Genomic DNA, 12,259 nt, shown 5'->3' with positions numbered 1-12,259 from the left:
TCATTCCTATATCACAAAATGGACCCTTGGGACCACAAGTATGTGGGAATAATTTAGAGTGAGATCTCATTCCCTCAACTAATGTTCCAATCAGACAGGTTCATAATCAGAGTTTTCAAATGAATTTGGCTTTTTGGCTTCACACTTATGGGTCGTGTCCCCCCCCCCCAATGGCAAATGATTTTTTAGGAACTTTTTCTTTTCCTTTCATCTCATAAAGAATAAAGAATTTTCAGAAAGTAGAATTCTCCTGATGGTTTTGCATGGTCCTGTTGTATTCAAGAGAAAGAATGCTTCCCAAAATCAGGAAGCATGTTTTATGGTTATTCACATGTTTTTAGCAATTTGAGGCACAAGGGTTGGCCATAGATTATTCAGCACTGTTTGAATGTATGCTACACACCTCCAGACAACCCGCCTCTCCTTCTGCCTGACTTGGCTGTTGTTCGAGTTTCAGAAATTTGCCCTTCATTTCATGGGCAATAAATAGGCATTTCCATACAGGGAAAATATTGGTATCTTTATATAAGTGAATAAAAACCATATAGAAATGATGCAATGGAATAGCATACCAATTTTTTGTTTTATTCTTCATATAGTGAACTACTTATATTTAAAATAACTGGTTATAAATATAACATTTATTTTTCCAAGGTAAGAACTGAATATGTGAAAAAGAAATATCATCCACTTGAAGCTGCTTCTCTGTGCTACTGTTGTCTGACCTTACTGCTCTGCCTGTCAAGAGAATAGTGTTTGTTTTACTCTGTTAATCACTGATTTCTTGGGATGATCTTCATTAGATTTAGGATCCTGTGGCATCTGTTTGTGTGAGACCAAAGATCAGGTTGATCCTGTAGATGATCTAGAAGTTACAGTGCCTTTTTTTTTCTTGAATCATTTTATTTCTGTAGAACATAGGAAGAAATAAATAGCCAAAAGTTGCAGAGTAGCATCAAGAGTATGGATGTTTCAAAACCCTTTTTGCATTTGGCAAGAGTGGGCAGCACAAAGCAGCAAAGTATGCCAAAAATATGTTTACTACAGGCTGAGTGAGTGAAACTCTGCCTTATTGCAGCTGTTCCAGCCGCTCCTGAGACAGGAGTGCAAAGCTTGTCCAAACTGATCTCACAGAAAATCTGCAAGTTCAAAAAGGCCTTTCATGAAAAAGGGCCTGTGTGGTCAGAAGCTGCTTTCTTGTATCATATTATACAACAATGCTTACACCTGAAAACCACCCAGGATTGACACGGACCTGGCAGCCTCATCCTGGAACTCTTTCTGCTAGTAAGATGTCCTAGGAAGGAGGAACAAACAAGAACCTGAATTCTTCACAGCGTGCTGAGATAAGAGCTTCTTGGGAATTGCCAAGTGCTAGATTGCTACCCTAAACCCCATAATTTCATGCTCCCTTTCTGTACTCTATTTTTGTTCCAAATGGCTCCCTACCTTGGAATCCACGGCACACTGCTGGGTTAAAAGTGATGGACAGCCTGTATGAAAACCAATCAGTTATTTTGACAGTAGGCTCAACAGAAGTTAAGGCCACCTTTTTTTTAGAAAGCTGGTGTGCAGAGATTTCAGCTGTCAGAGACAAAAAGGATCTGTGGCTCTGTTTTTGATTAATTTATCCCTTTGTTTCATTCCTAGATTCCTAGGACCCTGGCACTTGCTGGAGCAGAATTTTCAGGGCATCTTAAATAACACTGATTTTCTTTTCCGTATGATAGTGTGATTCTGATTCAAATTATATCGATTATTCTATTAAATGCTATATTTCCAATATCTTCTTCAACATGTGAAGATACCATTATTTGATATTCAGATAACACAATCTGTCTTTTAATGGTAAAGTTGGATCATATATAATATAGACTGCTAGCTGGGCAAGTATTGTAATAGGCAATCAATCCTGCCCTAGCTTTTAAGACATTTAGTATGTTCTTAGTTTTCTTTCTTGAAGACTTGGAAATTTAAAGTGTAATTATCAGGGAAATAAAAAGGAAATTTAATTTTTTTAAAGCCAAAATCTGATAGGGCTTTACTGATGGTATAAAAATGGTATTTAAAAGTTTGTTTTATGGGAATTGGCTTATGGGTATATATATACAACTTAGAATGGTTCAGGATGGTTAAATGATAGAGTCTGGGGTTAAATGATTTCTAAGAGTCTGGGTCACATTGTCACACAGTTTCACATAGCCTTGGAAGCAGACAGGCTGTCTAACACAAGGCCAACAGATACTAACACAATCTGGGAACTGAGGACATGTACTGTACACTGCCCATAACACTAGATAAGGTGGTGCCAGCTCACATGGCCTAGAATTTTGATAAGGATATGCATGTGACGGGCTTGGAATGTATTGATGACACAGGACATGGACAGTGTGACGAACACAGATGGACCAACCAGTGATAGCCACAGATGAAGAGTCTCCAGGAGGGAAGGAGAATATAAAAGCAGTCTTGAGAGTAATAAAGGGTCCCTTCTCCCCATCTCCATCACCCAGGAAGGATCCCCAAGGCCACAAGGACAGAGGGCACACCACCAGCCTGTCTCATCCATCCCACTGGAGAGGGGGTGTTGGTCTCGGCATCCCACCTCCAGACTGCTGACATCTGACAGAGAGAAGACTGCATCCTGGCCAGATGTATTTTGACTCTGATGACAGCCCTAAGATTTGGTAGATATACAGAATTGCTTGATTACTTGTATTGCTTCTTTTTGTTATCCCTGTGTATCAATAAATTTCCCTGTGCTCAAATGGAAAGGTCACGGTTGGTCTAAGGACTGATCTAAGTCCCCTGGAACAAGGCCTCTGGGTCTTAAATCCAGAGCCAACATTTGTCCTACAAACACTTACCCATATGAACACCTTTATAGTTCTATCAGGCTCATTGTTAATACTTGGATACCTATATTTAAAGGTACAGATTAGGTGTTTAACTTAATTTAAGTAATGAAAATGTATTAATTACAAGATAACACCGCTCTCTGATCTTTCAGTTTATTCCTCATGGCCTCCAAGCAGTCATATCCCATGTTACATGCTCAGGAAAGGAGAACCAGTTTTACTCAGTGGTCAGTTCAAAGCTTTAGTTTCCTATTGTTTCAGAGATATAAATACAGTTTGAATATATGTTGTGGAGAAAAAGTTGCTAGATCAGTTATATCTTAGATGATGTAATGTGGAGCATGTGGAGCAAGTATATTCGGTGACACAGGAAATTAAAAGCTTGTTCATCATGCAAAAGGGTAAGAATATAGGGGAGCTAGTATCTTATCAACTTCGGTTTGAGATGCCATAGCTACTCATCTTTACTATTGTTGCCAAGTGTTGTTTGCTTGATTTTAAGGACTCAGTGACAAATATCGGTGGTCAGTGGGGCCACAAATGTATGTAAAGACTTCTTTAAATATAAAAAGACACGTCCATGCACTATGTGAACTGTTCACTCATAGTCTGGCACAACTGCTACTGACTGCAATGTACCCAATTTTGTAGCTCATAAATTCAATACCTGATTACAGTACTAATTGTGGCCATTATATCAGATCAGTACTAATCCATGTAGGCACCAACAATGCCTTCACAGGAAGCTCAAACAATGAAACTAAGAAAATCATCTAGTCATAACTATCTAATTTTGCCTCATTTAAATATATCTCAAAGCATTCAAAGGACTCTCAAGCTTTTCTAATCTGCAGATGACTTATTGAAACCATTGGGAAATGACACAGGTAATACAGCAGCAGTCAAAACACAGAGAGTGATGGGAGATACAAGCCCAGCACATTTTAAACTGGGAAAAATAGGTCATACTTTTAGAGCTTTGCTACAGAACTAAATGTGTTTTGTTACAGTTAATGTCAAGACAGTCCTATTATCAAAATTAATGTACTCAAAAATAGTCTTGTATGTTAATGTATGTAACGTACATGTTTAACCTGTATTTAAAAATTTGCAAAAATTAACGTTACATGCACCCCTATTTGTGTGTTCTAGGGCTCTATCACAGCCATAGTTAGAATGTTCTTCCTTATATTAAGTTTAAATTTGCCTTCTTGCATTTTAATCATGTTAGTTCTTGTCTAGTCCAGCCCAGCCCCCCAGGGAGCCCCACGACCGGAGCCATGCGAACAGGCTGTGTAAACAGGCGCTTGAGTTAGTATGGAGTTCGCGCAGGGGAGGGCATGGGAGGGCACGAGACCCTGCCTGCGACCCCCCAGAGTAGTCAGCCCCAGCCGTAGCCAGCCTACCAGAGGCATGACACGGATGGGCACGCGCCACACCCCGAGGGTCCCCTCAGGCTCTGCGGCCCCCCCCATCGGGCACCTCAGAGACGGCCACCCAGATGGAGCCCATGGTTCCGGGCTCCATGCAGATGGAGCCCCTAGCTCTTGGCTGCGGGGGCTGCCTGGCCCTTTTTCAGGCTCTGGGGCCCAGGAGCATGGCCACCTCCCCTTGCGGGGTCTGCTCCCTACTGGGGTCTCTGACGTGCCAGCTGGAGGAGCTCCAGGCCACAGTCCAGAGACTGCGTGCCATCAGGGACTGCGAGCAGGAGATAGACTCCTACTGCCAGGCCCTTCTCCCCCGGGAGCCGCAGGGGAGAGCACCGTCTCCCTCCATGACTAAGGAGGATGTTAGGGGCATGGACCAAGGTGGTCAAGGGCCCCAAGGCCCGCTGCACCAAGGCCCCTCCCTCGCCGGAGCTTAGCAACAGGTTAGCACCTCTTGCAGCCCCAGCAGAGCCTGCTCAGTTGCCAGCTCCCGCAGGCAACCCAGGCTCAACCACAGCTACTGGCCCCGCTCTCCCCAAGTCAAAGCGAAAGGTGTTTGTTGTGGGAGACTCCATCCTGCGGGGCACTGAGGGGGCAATCTGCTGCCCCGACCCCTTAGCCCGGGAAGTCTGCTGCTTCCCTGGGGCCCGCATCCGAGACATTGCGGAGAGGATCCCGCAGCTCCTCCGGCCCACAGACCACTACCCCATGCTCCTTATTCACGTGGGCACCAATGACACAGCTCGGAGCACCCCCAGCCAGGTCATGAGGCACTACAGGGAGTTGGGAGTTGGGAGCGGGGCTTAGGGGTCTGGGAGCTCAGGTGGTGTTTTCATCGATCCTCCCAGTCTCGGGCTATGGGCTGAGGAGGGAGAGGAGGATCCACGCAGTGAACCAAAGACTGCAGAGCTGGTGTCATCGGGAAGGCCTTGGCTTTCATGACCACAGCCCGCTCTTTGGCGAGAGAGGCAGCGAGCTGCTGGGAAGAGATGGCCTTCACCTCTCTCCCCTGGGGAGGAGGCTCTTCTCAGCCAGGCTGGCTGACCTGCTCCACCGGGCTTTAAACTATGACTGCCACTGCTGGCCCACTGAGCGACCCTTGCAAAACCAGCAGACCAAGGCACTTAAGGGAGCCCACCCCTGCCCCAACCCTGGCACAATCTGTGGGCAAGGCAAGAGCCCCTAAGGGCACACTTGCCTGCCTGTACGCTAATGCCAGGAGCCTGGGTAACAAGCAGGAGGAGCTTGTCCTCCTGCTCAGTGCAAAGAATTATGACTTCATTGGGATAACGGAGACCTGGTGGGACCCCACCCATGACTGGACCACCGGTATAGAGGGCTATACCCTGTACAGGAGGGATCGTGTTGACAAAAGGGGCGGGGGTGTAGCTCTCTATGTCAAGGAAAGCTACATGTCCCTACAAGCTGATGTTGGTGACCGGCATGGACAGCTAGAGACCCTCTGGGAAAAAATTCATGGGAAAAACAGCACAGGGGACACAACGGTGGGAGTCTACTACAGACCTCCCACTCAAAGTCCTGAGCTTGACCAGGAGTTCGCCCGGAAACTGACTGAGGCCGCTTGCTCCAGGACCTTGGTTGTCATGGGTGACTTCAATTACCTGGATATCTCGTGGGAAGATCACTCAGCAAAATCTGAGCGGTCGCAAAGCTTTCTCTCGTGCATGGATGACCTCTACCTGACTCAAGAAGTCTATGGGCCAATGAGAGGCAAAGCGCTGCTTGACCTGGTACTGGCTACGGGGGACGACCTAATCGGACCTAGTGATCGATGGGAAGCTGGGTGACAGCGACCACGAGCTGATCACCTTCACCATCCGCCGTAAAGCTGGCAAGTCAGTCAGCAACACAGAAGTCCTTGACTTCAGAAAAGCCGACTTTGACAAGCTCAAGAGGCTAGTCAGTCAGGCCCTCAGGGACCGTGAACTCAGGGAGATGGGAGTTCGAGAAGAGTGGTTGCTTCTCAAGGAAGTGATCCTCAATGCACAAGCTAAATCTATTCCAACATGGAGGAAAGGCAGCAAGAAGGCACAGTAGCCCTCCTGGCTCTCCAGGGACCTAGCGGACCTCCTGCGGCTAAAAAGGAAAGCCTACAAAGGATGGAGGACGGGATTCACCTCCAAGGAGGATTATTCTGCACTGGTCCGGTCCTGCAGGGAGCAAACCAGGAAACCCAAGGCTGCAACTGAACTCCAACTAGCTTCAAGCATCAAGGACAACAAAAAGTCCTTTTTCAGATATGTGGGGAGCCTCAGGAAAAGCAAGGGCAATGTTGGACCCCTGCTAAACCAGATGGGGCAACTGACAACTGACGCCCAGGAAAAAGCCAACCTATTAAATAGGTACTTTGCGTCAGTCTTTCATCAGTCCCATGGGACGCCCATGCCTGCTATGGGACAGGGAGATCCGGGTGATGGGGATCCCCTACCCTCCATAAATGCTGACCTCGTGAAGGAACACCTTGAGAAGCTGGATACCTTCAAGTCAGCCGGCCCTGACAATCTGCACCGCAGGATACTCAAGGAGCTGGCGAGCGTCATAGCCCAGCCCCTGGCACGGATCTTTGAAAACTCCTGGCACTCTGGCATAGTGCCCGAAGACTGGAAGAAGGCCAATGTGGTGCCGATCTTCAAGAAAGGGAAGAGAGTGGATCTGGCTAACTACAGGCCCATTAGCCTGACTTCTATCCTGGGGAAGATCTTAGAAAAGTTTATTAAGGAGGCCATCCTTGAGGGACTGGCCCAGGCTAACATCCTAAGGGATAGCCAGCATGGGTTTGTTGTGGGTAGGTCTTGTTTGACCAATCTCGTTTCCTTCTATGACCAGGTGACCTATCACCTGGACAAGGGAGAAGAGATTGATGTCATATATCTTGACTTCAAAAAAGCCTTTGATCTGGTATCCCACGATCACCTCTTGGCCAGACTGGCCAGTTGTGGCCTTGGCTCCACCACGATCCGCTGGCTGGGAAACTGGCTCCGTGGTTGGACCCAGAGGGTTGTAATCGATGGCAGTCACTCATCGTGGTGCCCTGTGACCATTGGGGTCCCTCAAGGCTCTGTCCTGGGACCCATCCTGTTCAACATCTTCATTAATGATGTGGACATTGGAGTCAGGAGTGGACTGGCCAAGTTCGCCGATGACACCAAACTTTGGGGCAAAGCATCCACGCCAGAAGATAGGCGGGTGATCCAGGCTGACCTGGACAGGCTCAGCAAATGGGCAGATGAGAACCTGATGGTGTTTAACACCGAAAAGTGCAGGGTTCTCCACCTTGGGAGGAAAAACCTGCAGCATCATTATAGGCTCGGCAGTGCTACGTTGGATAGCACTACAGAAGAAAGAGACTTGGGGGTCATCATTGACCACAAGATGAACACGAGCCTCCAATGCGATGCTGCGGCTAGTAAAGCGACCAAAACGCTGGCTTGCATCCATAGATGCTTCTCGAGCAAATCCCGGGACGTCATTCTCCCTTTGTACTCGGCCTTGGTGAGGCCGCAGCTGGAGAACTGCATCCAGTTTTGGGCTCCACAATTCAAAAAGGATGTGGAGAAGCTTGAGAGAGTCCAGAGGAGAGCCACACGCATGATCAGAGGTCAGGAAAACAGATCTTACAATGACAGCCTGAGAGCCATGGGACTCTTTAGCCTGGAAAAGCGCAGGCTCAGGGGTGATCTGATGGCCACCTATAAGTTTATCAGGGGTGACCACCAGGATCTGGGGGAACGTCTGTTCACCAGAGCACCCCGAGGGATGCCGAGGTCGAATGGTCACAAACTCCTGCAAGACCGTTTCAGGCTGGACATAAGGAAGAATTTCTTTACTGTCCGAGCCCCCAAGGTCTGGAACAGTCTGCCAGCGGAGGTGGTTCAAGCACCTACATTGAACACCTTCAAGAGTAAATTGGATGCTTATCTTGCTGGGATCCTATGACGCCAGCTGACTTCCTGCCCTTTGGGCAGGGGGCTGGACTCGATGATCTCCTGAGGTCCCTTCCAGCCCTAATGTCTATGAAATCTATGAAATCTAGTCCTTAGGGGGCATAGAGAACAATTGATAGCCATCTGCTTCATAACTTTGGTTTGTATTTACAGAATGTTCTCAAATCCACTGCATCCTTCTCTGGATAGAATAATCAGTTTTTCCAACTGAACTTGTTTCATGTTTTCAAGATCTCTAATAATTTTAGTAGCTCAGCTCTGGACTCACAAGCTTGCTTAGATCTTCCTTTGTCTGGCCAAAAGTGGGCACAATGTTTCTATTGAGGTTGCAGTGCTGACTGAAATAGAAACCCTTTCTGTGTCTTGCATATATGAAGTCACTTCAAAACAGTTTAAACTAGACTGAATTTCTTATCAGAACATTACAAGCAACAGTCACAAAAGACGCAATAACATTGAGCTACATCACATATAGTTTTACCTCATCCATTGACTCATCACCTTTCCATAGATGGAAATCAAATATATAAGCCATGATTGCTCTTTAACAAATCCATGTTGGTTGTTACTTAATGCACCTGATAGAAGTTAGTGGGGGAACTTAGCTAAATGTCTGGATAAATGCTAGGTTTGGCTCTATCTTAGTTATCTGGCTACCATAGGGATGACTCCTGAATGCCTACATGATGGGATACACAGCTAGACTGTGTTGTTTGTGAACCTTGTTGCACTGATGGAGTAGTCAGTTACATAACTGAAGTGGGCTGCAACAACATCCTAGCAGAGGCAACCTATTTCGGCAGTCTAGACAAAACCAGGAAATCGGGGGATGGGGTTTTGCCAAGTTCAGAGTAACAGGTGAGCCGGCTTACCGACTGTGATATGGCTGGAGGCTCCAGCCATGGCAAGAGGCATGAAGTCTTCCCATCAGCCTCATCCCTTCTTTCCCATGGGAGATGGCAGTGCTACAGCATATACAAGGTAAAACCTCTTACAGCTGCTGCTGGATTGTATCTGGAATGATACTGTAAAAGCCTCAGTTTGGTAGTGACTGTAAAAGCATTATAATTCAGCAGCTGTTGGTAACACAGCAGGGGGAGTGAAGCTGACCAGGAGACTTCTGCCTCTGGTCTGAGTCTCTAGCCCTTGGGTGGGTCTGTGCCAAAGATAGCCCCCTGCCACTACTCCAGCACCCCCATGATTCTGTTCTGGTGTCCCCTCCATAGTCATTCAACTAGGGTTTCATGCCCTGGTCACCCAGCCCTAGTTTTGCTGCTGTACCCTAGATATATCCTCAGGCATTCTGTTGTAGGCAGTATGGAAGATTGTGTTTGGAACAGTTATGATGGGCTATTGACATTAGCCTGAATTATAGTGAAGCCAGTTTTGTTAAACTCATTATATGTAATTACAATTATCATTAATTTTAGTTTAAAAAAAAATAGCACAGATGTTTACCAAAAACATAATGTGACCCCTGTGAAAAGTATAAACCAGTGAATACAGCTGGGGGTAAGTAATGAGAAAAGGAAGAAGAAGAGAATTATTTCTTTTCCCCTGGTGATTCAGTTAGCCTAGTAGACTGCCTAGGTGCAGTAGGATGAACTTGGCATAAATGTTTGTGTAGCCAGAGTAAAATTTGGATAAGTTATCTGCTGTTTGTTATTTTTTTCAGTAAAATTAGAGGCCAATAGAAATGTTGATAGTTGCAGCCATCCTCAGATTAATCCACCACAACATTCTCTCAATTAAGAATTTATGCTCTTTCTGTGTTTAAAAAAAAATCAATATTTTGAAGATATTCTCCAAAATGTGTACAAGTATCAAAGTTCAATTAATTGGTCTGTGGTTCTTTCCCCTTTTTTAAATAACAGCATTATGTTTAACTTCTTCCAGTCTTCCAGGATCTCATCTGTCCTCCCTGAATTCCCACAGAAAATACCCAATCACGTTGCTATTATTTCATCCAAACCCTTTACTATAATAAGACAAATACCATCAGGCTATGATAATTTAACATCTAACTTACATCTTACTTGTCCTTTCCCTACTGGAGGCCGAATACTAACCACCTCCCCCTTTCCTTAAAGGTAATTGTGCTAGTCATCTTTCTTTTTACATTCTTTTGTTAGAATGTTTTTTGTTACTTTAATGTCTGTTGCTCAGTTTGTTTTACTTTTCCTCATTTTACTTACACTACTACTTGCTAAAACTATACTCTTGTATCCATTTTGAGAAATGCAACTTAAGTTTCTTTTTTTACTAAGATTCTTTCTTAAGTTTCAAGTAATTGTAGAGCTCAAGGTTTAGCCAAGCAGGTCTCTTTTCACGTTTCCTTCCATAATATTGAAGTCACATGCTCTTACTATGGGCTTTTCTGTCTGTAATATTGGTTTTAGAAGTAGCACCAACTCTCCTCTATGCCATTTTCCTTAAATTTGCCTCCTGTGGAATGTTGCCTACAAATTCTTACCTGTATCAGAAGAATGTCTCATCAGTTTTTCCATCATTTGTTACATTTTAATATTTCAAATTATTTTTATGTTTAAATATGAGATGCAAATAAGGATTTGGAAAGTTACTATGGAAAAATGTTTTTTAGATTTTTATAAAAAGTATGGATTAAATAGGGAGAACTATTGCATTAGGTCAGAAGAATCAACTAATACCAAATGAATGCTGACTAGCTGGGCAACAGTTCTGCAGAGAAGACTCTAGAGATTATAGTCAATCAACAAATGTCAATGCCATACTGGACTGTTTAAAGAAGAGTGCCATATGTAAGACATGCAAAGGAAGCTGTCCATTCCGCTCAGTACTGGTAGGGCTTCAGCTGCAGTAGCATATCCAGTTTTCAAGAAATATATGACTAATTGGAGAGAGTCCAAAACAGAGCACCAAAAACGTTCAGAGGATGAGAAAATATGGCAGACACGGGGAGTTTGAAACCACTAGATTTTCCGCTGTAGAGAAGACTGAGACAGACATGATAAATGGTTCTCAATATTACTGCAAAGAGGGAATTTATTAACTGTTCTCATGTCCAGTGGAAGCAGAAAAAAAATAATAGGTGTAAATTGAAACAAGGGACAGCTAAGTTAAACGTTAGGAAAACTATCCTTACAGTTGAACAGTTTAAGTACATGAATAGATTTAGATTACATAGACTGTTTGTGAAATCTCCATTATTGGGAGTTGTCTATCTATTTAGGAGCAGCTGATCCTGCTTTTGGGGAAGGGGATTGATTTAAATTACTCTTGAGGTACCTTCCGTTCCTCTGAAAAAAGATAAAAATAAAAAGCGGGGAATGACAAATCAATTTAATTGCTGCTTTTAGGTTTTAAAATTGTTTTTGTCTTCTATATTGGAATGAAAATGAAAACCTGGAATGTTTTCATTAAAAAAAGAATTGCATCAAACAGAAACTAGCAATATCCCCAGCGTTATTTTGCAATGAAAAAAAAACTGTCAAAGCCAAAATACATGAGACAAACTTTGAGAAAATTAAAAGAACTAGTTAGTGTAGACCCTGGACTGAAGAGCATAGGGACTTGAAATGTGGAGTTAAAAGGTGCAAAACTAATCTGGAGTTTTCAACCCAAGTAAGGTGAAGGAAAAAAAATTTAGGGAAGGATACCATATTTAATTGTATAACTAAACACTTAAAACATTGTCAATGAACAGTCTTCCAATAAATAGGGAATTAATTGGTGAGTCTATAGATAACTGAGGAGGCCAATTTGAAATTTGCATGCTCAACTGTAAATGAGGCAAATAGTTTCAGGTGGAAAGAGTAGATCCTGGTGGTGCCAGGTCAGAGCTCTTTCCCTTTTTCTCTCTTGTCTATCTATCTCTATAGTGAAGCAAGTTTGCTTAAAATGATCAATACCTTGTCATTCATCATGGTGCCACTGAAGATGATTCAGTGATGCAGTCTCCCAGGTACTGATATTAAAATTGCATTTTTTGGATTGGCTTTCAAGGGCTGGATTCACAAGATACTGACTG

The 12,259-nt window shown here is 44.2% G+C and overlaps 1 long non-coding RNA gene across 1 annotated transcript in view; it reads left to right on the top strand.

The window, feature by feature from the left end:
* The first annotated feature begins 2,521 nt into the window (after window positions 1-2,521).
* LOC149865851 (uncharacterized) overlaps window positions 2,522-12,259 on the top strand; it is a 76,228-nt gene continuing 66,490 nt past the window's right edge. The window contains exon 1 of the long non-coding RNA XR_016441792.1: window positions 2,522-2,687. This is a non-coding gene — a long non-coding RNA (uncharacterized LOC149865851). The remainder of the gene's footprint in view (window positions 2,688-12,259) is intronic.

The sequence above is a fragment of the Crocodylus siamensis genome, chromosome 4 (genome assembly GCF_052110815.1).
Source record: "Crocodylus siamensis isolate JL-2025a chromosome 4, ASM5211081v1, whole genome shotgun sequence".
In the NCBI taxonomy this organism is placed as follows: domain Eukaryota; kingdom Metazoa; phylum Chordata; order Crocodylia; family Crocodylidae; genus Crocodylus; species Crocodylus siamensis.
Note: the sequence above shows the minus strand (reverse complement) of the source record. Positions and strands in the feature narration are given on the sequence as shown.